At 38.0% G+C, this 12,554-nt stretch overlaps 1 protein-coding gene and 1 long non-coding RNA gene across 2 annotated transcripts in view; one reads left to right on the forward strand and one right to left on the reverse strand.

Moving 5' to 3' along the window:
* sorcs2 (sortilin-related VPS10 domain containing receptor 2) overlaps positions 1-12,554 on the reverse strand; it is a gene marked incomplete at its 5' end in the record, with an annotated part of 485,537 nt that overhangs the window by 400,923 nt on the left and 72,060 nt on the right. The window lies entirely within an intron of this gene.
* LOC117505038 lies at positions 1,742-4,771 on the forward strand. The gene is made up of 3 exons (XR_004559009.1): positions 1,742-1,807; positions 3,772-3,987; positions 4,311-4,771. It is a non-coding gene; the product is annotated as an uncharacterized LOC117505038 (long non-coding RNA).

Here is a 12,554-nt window from a genome sequence, read left to right on the forward strand (position 1 = left end):
GATTATCAGTCTCCATTTCATATTTTAGTATGGCCCAGACAGAATACCTGATGGTAGGGTGTAGGACCAGCTATAAAGACAGGGGATACAGAACTTCCAATGCATTCTAAACAAGAATAATAGACAAATATGACATTTATGTTGTAATGTTTGTAATATCAAAGTTCTTTTTTGCATGTTTCTGTCAAAATCTAAGTTAATATAATGTTGCACATTAATTGTTTTGTCTTTTTCAATATATTTTTGCATTAAAAAACAAAAAAAAATATAACCCCAATTGTTTTATTTCAACAGAGCTGAACTTGTATTAATCGAGGAAAACGGACATCTGGGACACTGGTCACGTGATCTGAAGCGCACCCTAGTCACCATTTTAAAGTAAGTGAAAACAAAGGAAACCCCTTTGTCCTTTGTAGCATTTTGAGTGGTTCTGATCCAGTAAATGTGCTCGCTATATATATATATATATATATACAACTCGGAGCAGAATATAAATTTGAAAAGAGACCTTTAGATGTCTCTTTTGCGTAATATTGTTTTTATATGCCCATGTGAGTATTTTATCATTTACATGCTTTATTATTTATTTATCCTTCCTCTCAATGTACATAACTTTTTATAACCAGAATTAAAATTTATATGCTGTCTGTTACTAGGCATTCAGGAAATTGAAGTTCAAATAACATGTTAGTGCACAGAAAGAGACTTTGTGAAAATAAGTTTGATTCAGTTGTGTTTTTGCATTGCCACAACTGTTTTATATTTTTGTGTGAATATTTAATTATTGATTGTAACTTTCATTACTGCCATAGGTTTTGCATGTGTAATTACTTCAAATTGTTTGTTTGCCCTTTACAAATGCGACCAATAATAATAATTTTTTGGGTTATTGTTTATTTTTCTTTTCAAAAGTAACCATGCCTGCTGTCATAAGAGCTGCCACATCAGTGATTCCATCCGACCAACCGGTTGAGCCTGAGCCAAACGCCATGATGGCAGTTCAGTCACACCAACAGCCCGATCAGTCTAAATCGGAAAGTAGTAGTGAATCCACAGGTTTGTATTTTGTTTAAATGAGACTGTACAGCGACTTACTTTTAATATTGAGTGTTTATTTTCTTTTGGCATAGAAACATCAGCTAGTCTTGACTGAGAACTGACACCTTCTGAACATGTGCCGACAGCTGTGTGAAGACGCATGTCCTGCAGACAGCATCTGTTGACAAATTCTCTAAAGGATGCTCAAGATCAGGGGTGGGCAACTTGTTCCAGAAAGGGCCAAGAGGGTGCAGGTTTTCTTTGCAGCCACTGACTCCACCAGGTGATTTCATTGATTAATATCACTTTGAGCAGATTTAATCAGTGAAATCACCTGGTGGAGTCAGTGGCTGCAAAGAAAACCTGCACCCTAATGGCCCATTCTGGTCAACAAGTTGCCTACCCCTGCTCTAGAGTCTACAAGTTTTCATATAATGTACATTGAAAAAAATTGTATAGGTGTAATAAGTCTGGGGTGATAATACAGCGGTTTAGTGATTATGCATCTTGCACATTCTCTTGTCTAGCCAGTTAGTGGTTGTGTTTCCATATGTTTGTAATTTTCTTGGAAATGGTGATTATATATATGTCACTGCTTTTGTTTTTTGAAGCTTTGTCATCTGCAAGAAGACCTGCGGCTGAGCTTACGGCACGTCGTCATTTGGCAAGTGTTTCTGCTGCAGATGCACAGCTGTCTGAGATTCCTCGTGTTGAGTTGACGCCAACAGAACGACTTGGCAGCATCATGCAGATGCTGGGCATATTGATGGTATGTTTAATTTACTCAAGTTTTACCTTTTTATATTATACAATTATAAAGGGAGCTGTGGTGGCCTAGCACTAATGCACTGGTCCCTGTGTCACAGTTTGAACTGTCCCCTTTTGTGTACTGCGCATGTGTCATTTCGGACAGTCAGCAGCAAATTAACAGAACATTGCCTTGTTTCTGCTTTAAACTGACTTTAGAATAAGAACAAGGTGAAAATCTGTGAATCACTGCTGGCGGTCTGAAATGACGTATGCAAAAGGAGACCGCTTTTTAACAACACTGAGTTCAAAGCTCATGTTGTGCTGTATGCGAACTAGGAGACTATGAAACACTGTGCACTCGGCACACCCTAACCCTTTTCCAGCTTGACTGTGTGTGTGTGTGTGTGTGTGTGAGCACTTCGTGGAATAACACCGCTCTGCTTCACGTTGTGGTGTTTTAGACTCCGCCTCGTGCGTTCAAACCGTATAATGCATGGCTTCAAGTTGTTGAATCCTTATACCATGGTCCCACACAGTGAACTAACACACAAATACTTATTTAAGTTAACAGAACTTGATTAAAAATGCGTAAGTATTTGGGACTAGTTTATGCCAAGTCTCAAGATATTTTCATCCTTGCCAACCGTTATCATCTTCTTTCCCGTCTTCAATCTTGTCCAGGTCGTCGGATGTTAAATCTTTATGCCGTTGCTTTTGCTGTTCTTCTTGTTTTAGTGCAGTAGATAACTGAAACAATCTTTTAAATGGTGATACAAGCACCAAATTTGGGACATGTATTCTTTAGACATTATTCTTTTGAGAAACCAGACTATCCACTTGATTGTTCAGTAGGCGGCCAAGTAGGGGTCAATGAAGAATTACAGAGGTCAAGATTTACAAATGCTCCAATCATATTGAAAAGTATACCATATTCATCTGATCATACAGATACCAAAAAGGTAGCACTTAGTCTATCTTTGATTAAATGTCTTGACGTTATGGTGTGAAAACAGCATAAATGGTAACAAAGGTCAACCTCAGTTTGTACAGGGGGCCAAAATTAAAGTTGCTCCATCACTATTCACGTTTACCACTATTTATTGTTTATCACTATTTACAAAAATTGGAGCTTGGAACTTTTGCCTCCCGTACAAACTGAAATTAAGCTTTGTCACCGTTTTTGCTATTTTTGACCCATAACTTCGGAACATTCAGTCAAAGATAGTCCAAACTATATCTTTGGAATCTTTATGGTTGGACGAATAATGTGGTATAGTTTTCAATATGATTGCAGCATCTTTTAATTTTGATCCCTGTGTAATTCTCATTGACCCCTACCTGACTGCCTATTGAAAAATCGAGTGGATACTCTGCTTTTTCAAAAGAGTAATGTCTAAGGACTATTTGTATTGAATTTGGTGCTTGTATCACCATTTGAAAGATTCCCCTGTAAATATTCTCAAATCTGCTGCAATATTTGCTCTCCTCCTCTTCCCATTCCTCAAACATTTAATTTAGGCCAAAAATATTAAAATTCACTTGGAAATCCATGTTTTATCACGTTTCTGTTATTCACCTGTCAAAACACAGCTGATCTGTGCCAAATTATTTGTGCGTTGCTGTGGTGCCGACCACAACGGAGTGATATTACACTGACTTAACTTGCTGAACTACGTGTGCGTATTCACAAAAATAATGCACGCCAGATAGACGTGTAATTCTCACTGACCATGGTGTGTGTGTGTATATATATATATATATATATATATATATATATATATATATATATATATATACACATACATACACACACACACACACACACACACACACACACACAAAACTGTATACTCTCTCTAGGGCAAAAAAAAAAAGTGACCTGTCCCAACTAAAAACTGATTTTGTTGTAGATTGGGGGGGGGGGTGTCAATGGGAACTTCTGTATTAAGGTAGTAATATTTGTGTGCACATTTTATGTTCCAGGAGAAGCAGAATGACCTCATCTGCAAAGTTGATGCATTGCTCACACAAAGTGTCCGTTCCCGAACATACCAGGAGAGGGAACTTGAACTTGATGATGAGGATGCTACTGAGATGATTGTTAGAAGAATGTCCAGCTCTAATCCGGAAATGTGAGCTACAACAAATTACAAGCAGTGCCTGGAAGTCTTGGGCCTTCCTGTAAAGTCACTTGAAGAAGTGAGTTAATACATTTTACATTTGTCTATCCTCTTCACTTAAAATTTTGTTTTATTTTTTTTTTTAGAGTATATTATGAAACAACATGCTGTATTTATGGCATATACCACTTCTGAGTTTTCTCCATTGTGGTAGCTGATAACTACATAACTTGAGAAAATTCTGCAACCAGTATAAACAGCTTGATAAAAATATAGGGCCTGTACAATAGGTTGTTGGGTTGAGAATACCAATTCTGACCATGCTGCTGAAATTGTATAGTATCTTAATAGTAAAATGTGTCTCATTTCTTATGAATAACAATGGCAATTTTCAACTTGCAGCTGAAGAGTGCCAATGAGAAACTTGATGGTGAGGACAAGGGAGCCAGGCGCCGAAGGAATGCCCTCATCAACGCTTTGACTGCATATGCCCCTGGAATTGGACATGGGAAGAATACTATAACCAGCATTGTCAGGGACTGCTTGTATGCTATAGCCCCAGTTTATCTCTGGCAGTGCTTCAGCAGTCAGGGAAAGTCGGGAACTGCCAAAGGCAGCCTTGCCAGGGATCTTCCACAAATTTATAGGGTTGTCATGGCAGCTGTAATAGCTATTACATCAATGGACAGCAACACTATAATTTCTACGATTAGTACCGTAATACGAAGCTGTCCCAACAGAGCAGAATCAAGGAAGTATAGACAGGACCATCCTGAACTTTTTCCTGACCAGAAAAAAGGAGAATAAAACAACTGAGGACACCATAATCCACCCAGCCATTGCCATCAGCTCTGTCAATGGTAGGCCTCTCTCCTCTGATGAGTACTCCGAGGAGGACATTCCGGCCTCATCTCCAGAGCGCTCTACCAGACAACAGCCTCTTTTTCCATTAATGAATCTTCAGAAGACACGTGGAGTTCTGTCTGCACCCGGGGTGTCGTCTTCTGAATCTGAAGAGGTACTGGAGGTGGATTATTTAGATGACTGTGATGACAGCCAATCAGAGTAGAGATGCACCATGACATCAGGTCATGGCAGAATCCACTTCCAAATTGCAGGGTGTCAGATCAGTGCCAAAACCACATAAAAAAAATTAAAAAAAACATCATAGTGCCATACGTTACCATTTCCCTCGGTCGAGGAGCAGTTTCCTCACATGGAGATATGCCTTTGTTTTTTTTTTTTCTTTCAGACTCCGTTAAAATGTGGTGAATGTCTCAATGTCACAGATAATATAATAAAGCATAATGCTCATTTCCATTGTGTTGTATCTGACTGCCATACTATTTTCAACGTCTGTATGTAATAAAACTTGCAGTATTTTTTTTTTTTCACTTTTTGTACTCCCCCCCCCTCTGGAAATACTGCTTGCAGTGTGTTATAACTTAAGTTTCTTGTCTGCATGAAAACATTTGGGGTGGTTTGTTTCATTTGATTTCCAAGTCATCGGAATAAAACACTGAATTTTGAAACATTCATAGTTTGTTTTACTTCACTTTTTGGTTTTCAATATGGAGAGTAAACCTTTCATACAATCAAATTGTAGGCCAATGCCTGCATGTAAATGTATAATGTTGGCATATATAACATACAAACATGAACAGCTGAAGCGGGACATGTCCCACTTCAGCTGAACATTCCAGAAATTTTCATTGATTGCAAGCGGGACATGTCCCGCTTCAGCTGAACATTACAGAAATTTTCCATTGATTGCAATTAATGAAAATTTCTGTAATGTTCAGCTGAAGCGGGACATGTCCCGCTTGCAATCAATGAAAATTTCTGGAATGTTCATATAACGTTCATATATGAACGTTATATGAACATTATACAAATGTCCACAAACATTATATGAACAGTTGAAGCAGGACATTCAATGAACATTTGTATAATGTTCATATAATGTTTGCATACAAAATGTTACATGAACATTATACAGATGTTCACTGAATGTTCTGCTTCAGCTGTTCATACAATGTTTGTGAACATTTGTGAACATTTGTATAATGTTCATATAATGTTCATGTGCAAACATTACCTGTCCTCATTCTTTGTTCATCTGACGTTCATGCAGTGTTCATGGCTTGTTTGCAAACGTTTGCATGCAAACGTTATATGAACATTCAAAAAACGTTTGGTTTCCGGGTGGGAGGTCCACAGATTGTGGTTTCACTTGCTGGGTTAAGAGAAGGAAGCCATTTCCCAGGGAGCCGAGCAAACACACTGCAGTTCCTTCACAAGTCAGAATCATCGGTCATCATCTAAACAGCATGCCCACAGACTCACAGTTGCTGTTTGCATTTCCACAGGTTATGTTCAAAACATATCCTGCCCTCAGCACTGTTCACATCTGGCATACAGACTGTACATTTATGCCTGGACTTGAAAAATGCAGTGAGCGAATAAAACAGTCATCCCCTTGCATATGTAATGACATTGACAATGAATGTTTATGAGTTCAATGGTACGAATATTTCATGAGGTGAAAGATGGAACATACCACTGAATGTTGAATGGTATGTTCCATCTTTCACCTCATGAAATATTCATTCCATTGAAAGAATGTAAAAACATTCATTATTTGTTTTATATAATGGCTAAAATAGATCCTTGTCATTTGATATTTTATTAATTTATAAAGAAAAGAGTTGAGCTATTATTTGGTGGCTTCCCTCACTCATCTCAGGTTTTGGAAACAGCCAAATCCAGTAACTACAGAGTACCTTACACTGAGTATTCCATATTCAGTGACTAGAAGCTATGTGTGTCTATCCCTGTTTCTAGCAACATTTTGGTGTTCCACTGCTGCTAAAGTCCAAATTGTGATGCTGAGCACTGACTACGGACTTCCATAAAAAAAAAAAGAAAAAAAAAAAAGAAGACTTTGTGTAGTTCCTTAGTCCAGCCAAAAATCACATCAGCTTTTCATCTGAACAGCTCTTCATGCATCCAGAGGGCTTACAGCGGAGTGGATTTTGTGTGTGTGTGTGTGTTACAAGAATTAGCAGTGTCAGTTAGCTCAATTAAATCATTGTCTCGGTAGTCACTGTCCCCCACACCGCGTAAACACACACGCAACCAGGTCGGCGCTTGTGCGCGGGTTTACTACCAAAAAAAGACTGTGTACATCCTCAGTGCCATGAAAAAAAAAAAAGTCACGTCAGAAATTAGTCCAGCTTTTCATTCTTTCTTCCTGCTAACAACCTCCAGAAAGCGCAGCAGATTTGTTTTGTGTGTGTGTGCATGCACTGTGTGTGTGAGTGCACGCGCATGTGTGGGTGCACAAGCATGTGCACACATGCATGTGTGTGTGCTCGTGTGCAGAGTGCAATGGTACCAAACGTATGGAACCAAATTTGCACTCTAAATGGAACCAAACTGCACTCTAAATGCAATGCAACACAAATGGGACAAATTAATTCACGTCATGTGACCTATAAGACACCAATCAAATGACAAGGATCCACTCAGCTGTTATATAATAAGTATATAATGAAGCTAAACTGATTAAAATTGTGTTATGTTTTGTGCACCGGTTCAACAGATAAAGCAAGTTTGTTTTGCATATTCAATATGATGCATTTGTGTGTATTGTATTATTATCACATGCCTGATGGAAAACAGCAAAAGGTGATGCTTTTATCTTATAAACATACGTATATATGGTTCAAGTTATTTCTAGTTAAAAAAAAATCTTGATTGTCAAATTCCCAAAAATTGTGTCAAAATCCAGCTACGTTTTTTAACATTGCCTCTGGACACCGCCACAGTGCAGCTGAAATTAAACAGTCAAGATGTGCTTGGCATGTCAACTTTTATCGCATTAACTATTTATGAATTGCACCCATTCCCCCATTTTTAGAGCCCAAGAATAACTATTGGACAGCCACAATATTAGGATCCTTGTTAATGTGAATAATCAATTGCGCTTCATTTACATTAATTATTTAAAAGTAAGGTGTGCTGCTGTTTGGTAACCATGTCTGGAGTAGGACATTCTCCAAGTGTGAATGACCATGCAAAAGGTAGACAAATGAGGGAAGCCACCAAGACAACAACTCTGAAGACTTCTTTCACTGTGATTGGACAAACACAAAGTGTAACTTTTGTCTGTTGCACTACCAGCCATGGCTTATTGGTGGAGTGAAAAAAGAAGAATTTTCACAAAAGAAAACAAATGAAAACTAGGATCGGGTCTCCGATTTGCCTTCTGTCAAACTCATCTTTTTAAAAAAGTCATTCTCTGTTCCACTCCATCATGACGCTATATACCAGGTGGTGCAACAGAAAAAAGTTATGCTACGGTCAGGACGTCATGTATTATTTGGTGGCTTCCCTCACTCATCTCAGGTTTTGGAAACAGACAACTCCAGGTAACTACAGAGTACCTTACAATGAGTATTCCATATTCAGTGACGGGAAGCTATGTGTGTCTATCCCCTGACTCATCTCAACAAAACTGGCTGTAAAACCGATGACTTTTATAGACAGTATTCCTGTTGAGTAGTTTGCCAAATGACTCGGGGCCTCTGAAAATGTGCAGACTGCATAATAAAAAAGGGGTATACTTTCAATTCACTAACCCCTCATGTTTTCTCTCAGCTGGAAGAATCTGACCCAAAGCTAACAAAAGCCATCAAAGAGCTGATACATACGCTGCATACCAGACACACCGTGATATAAATGCACAAGTAAATATATATCTGTGTGTAATGGTGTTTTGACTATATATGACTTCTGTCATTCATTCCAGTCAATCCCCAGTACTTTGCTCATCAACATACGCTTTAAAATCATCCATCTGGCCTTTGTGGTTGTTGAGATATTTAAATAAAAATGTTTTTCTTTGGAGGGGGAAATGCTTACCTTGGCCTTTGATCAGATTACTTCAAAATCTAATCACCTCTAGAAAGTTACCAAAGTAATATTCCCATGTGGCAGCAAAATAATTTTGCTATATCTGTGTGGACATTGCTGCAGAGTGATTTTTTTAGGCCAGGCTCACTCACATGACAAGATACTCTTGCGTGGGAAGCAAAATTAAAAAGTCTTATATCATTTGCCGTGTTTTGACATTAAGGTTCTCGCACAAGATTTTTCGTTATGCAGTGGAATTGATTTTTTGGAAGCTAATCTTTAAAAGTTGTGGAGGCGTGCAAACATACAGTAGAGCACTAATACCTACTTATCTCTTGAGAAATGCATGAATATGTTTAAAAATGCCCCATCTGGCAACATTAACCCTTTGTGGTATGTTGGTACATATAAGTGTAGTTACCATCACCTTTCTATTAATCGATCAGCAACAGAACACCACAGAGACTCAATTTGACCATTTCCTGAAACTACAAATTCTCAACTGTAAAATGGATCTTTTCACTAAATGATCTTTGACTCAAAGCCAATCCTTGAAACCAGATAATCACGATCTACTTCCTCTCTCTGCATGCTACAAGAAGCTCCACTCAGGTGCAACATCTATTAGTGGTAGGTCCTCTCTCAAATGCACAAGTGAAGGCTAATAAACTCTAAAAGAATGGTCCAGTCAACCTGAACGGTTTTATTTTTATTTAGCCAGAGACTAAGAAAACCATCTGGGAAAACACATGGTGAAAACATTCTCTTCAGCAACGTTCCAGTATTTTATTTTATTTTTTCAATGCAGCAGTGTACATTTTTTTTACATCAGTTTTCATGACAAAAGCATTTTATTAATCTAAAAAGGAATTATAGGTCAAACAGGTAAGTGATATTATTTTTACAACCATACTGTTTCAGAATGTTTCTGATCTCTGCCAAGTAGTTCCCAGCAGGTTTCATTGCTGCACTGCATATATTTTTTCACATTATTTTAAAATATTTTTCATATATTACACTACTTTTGTGACGAGGGCTGAAACAATTAGTGGAGTAATTCAAATAATTCGATTACAAAAAATGTTTGAGGGAAATTCTGTACCTCGAACTTTCATTCAACATTGTAGTACATATGCCAGGCCTGTGTGTGGTGCTGTAACATCCCCAGAAAAAAACAAATGAAGACTAGAGCATGCACTTAAGTCATGTAAATATAATCCATTTAGCACAAAAGCTAGATCTTTCCGACGCAACACAGACTAAAATAAAGCCTTTTAGGAGAAAGACGGTCCACGCTGATCATCTGAAGTAGACTGACTGAGCATTTAAAGTGAAGCAGTGTGTTTCTGTTTAAAAAAAACAGTTTCATCCGCTGGCTGCTCTCCGCTCTACGTGGGGAGTGACTATTCGTGCGGCGGCTGTCCTATCTTTCTTCTGTGTTTTGCTCAGACTCGCACTGAGTGTTTCACTTTTTAATTTTCACTTTTTTTGGACAATGCACAATGGTTCACAGATACGGTAACTTAAATAAAATAATAATAATGATAAAAAAAACTGACTGCGAGTCTTGCATGTTCAACCTCCAGCTGAAATGCATCTGCTGAATCGCAGAGAAAGAGGGATAAAAAAGAAAATTCATGCAGGGACCCAGTTCACCAACCTTTAAAAAAAAAACTTAAAAATGGTTAAATTTTACAAGTTGTGGAAAAGAAAAAACAGAAAGCCACATCCCATCACCATTTCAGCAAAATGTCAAGACTCTGGCTGAGCTCCTGACACCAGGAAAGACCCAAAACTTGTAAAGATGTGAAAACATAAATTACCCAGGAAAACAGAAAGGGATACACAAAATTTGACAATCTGCTTATGGAGAGCCCTGGTTGATGTTGTTAAAAAATGCAAAAGTACTTTTTATCCAATTACTCGATTAATCACCAAAATAATCGATAGAATACTTGATTACTAAAATAATCGATAACTGCAGCCCTATTTGTGACCTTGGTAAACCCATTTCTAACACCATGTTTATCCATATGAATACAAATTAGGCATGTGGAGATTAATCGATACGAATCGGTATCTAGATACAAGCGTGCGCAATGTGAGTGTATCGATTAATTCAGTGTGCATCAATTCAGCTGACAGGTGAAATCGTGATCGCATCGCTCGCTGCATGCTTGCATTGATTATTTTCAAAGGTACATTGAATGCACCATCCCTGCTTCGCATTTTGTTTTGAACACGGATGGAAGCCAGAAAGCACATTTGTACCACAAGCAGGCAGTTGGAGATTTTTGATGCACCTATCTCAAATTACTTTTGCCAAGGCGGTACTCTGTCAGTGAGTCACTCATTGAGGGTGATGTTGTCTTACTGTTTACTGTTTAAGTTCTGACAGTGTGATCAAACAGGTTCCACATATGAAGAAACCGATTCCTGTTCCTTAATGTTGAATCTGGTAAATTTGCTGCTTATAAGGTGTAAAACAAATTCTCTGCCTCTAGTAGAATCAGAAGACGAAGAAGAATACCATACTACCATACTGAATTGCAGCTTCTTATTTTCTATTTAAATTTTGGTATAATTTCTTTGCATCATGTTGAACTGCATCGTATCACACCAAATCACATCGTATTGCATCGTAAGGAAATGAATCGGCATCAAATACATATCAAATTGTATCAAATTGGGAACAGGGGCGAATCGTATCGTCAGTATCATTATGTATCGCTATATGTATCGTATCGCTGGTAGTGTATCGAGATGCATATCGAATTGTTGTCAGTGATAAGATTCACAAACTATTTGAAGAATTTCTGAAATTCCATTTCATATTTACAAGTTGAGAGCCAAATTATAAGGAAGAAAAAAGCATAACGCACGCCAAAAAAATCTTTCTTGAGTGGCGGGTGAAGAGACAGTAGACTCAAAATTACAAAATACAGCATCGCACACTCCTGTTCCCATATGTTAATAAAATTTTGACATCAGCAGGATAGGATAGGCATAGATCTTTTACACAGAGTTGTAGACAAATATATGTGAAAACAAGGGAGCAGCCAAAGGGACTTTCTTTAACCCTCTGTGGTAAAAGTAAAAAAAAAAAAAAAAAAATCCTGGATTTGACTTTCCAAAAATTAATGGTTTCTTCCTGTGCCCATACTCCACCCCTTCACCAAATTTCCAGAAAACCCTGTTTAATCGTACTTAGATGGATCCCAAATAGTTACAGAAACATGTTGTGTTGTGGTGTTGTATGTGTCTTGTAGCACTTTTTGTTGCTTTCCTTTTTGTGCATCAGTATTTCTGAGATGTCCATGCTGCTGATATTTTCCAACACTGTAAGCATTCTCTCCCGATAACCTGCCGACACAATCCAATTACGCAGAAAATACTGCAAGGTGGATGAGCAACGGTGGTTTTATCAACGTGCTCAGTCATTGTTGTGAGAAATGCACACAGAAAGCATCTTTAGATGAAAATGTGCCGCCGTTTGTTCATCCATGGTTAAATGGTTTATTAGGCACTAATGTAGGCAGTTGTCTCATTTGTGTAATTGCATTTAAAAGTGCACTTGCCTCCTCACCAAGCCACAGAAAATATAATGTTTCAATTTGCCAACAGCAAGCTTTTTGCTCCCAAGTAATAACATGAGAGAGTTGCTGGCGCAGAATCAAAAGTGCCATCACCTGATGGGCAAAGAGGAATCAGTCTAACAACTGAGAGAAA

This window comes from Thalassophryne amazonica, chromosome 23, assembly GCF_902500255.1.
Source record: "Thalassophryne amazonica chromosome 23, fThaAma1.1, whole genome shotgun sequence".
In the NCBI taxonomy this organism is placed as follows: Eukaryota; Metazoa; Chordata; class Actinopteri; order Batrachoidiformes; family Batrachoididae; genus Thalassophryne; species Thalassophryne amazonica.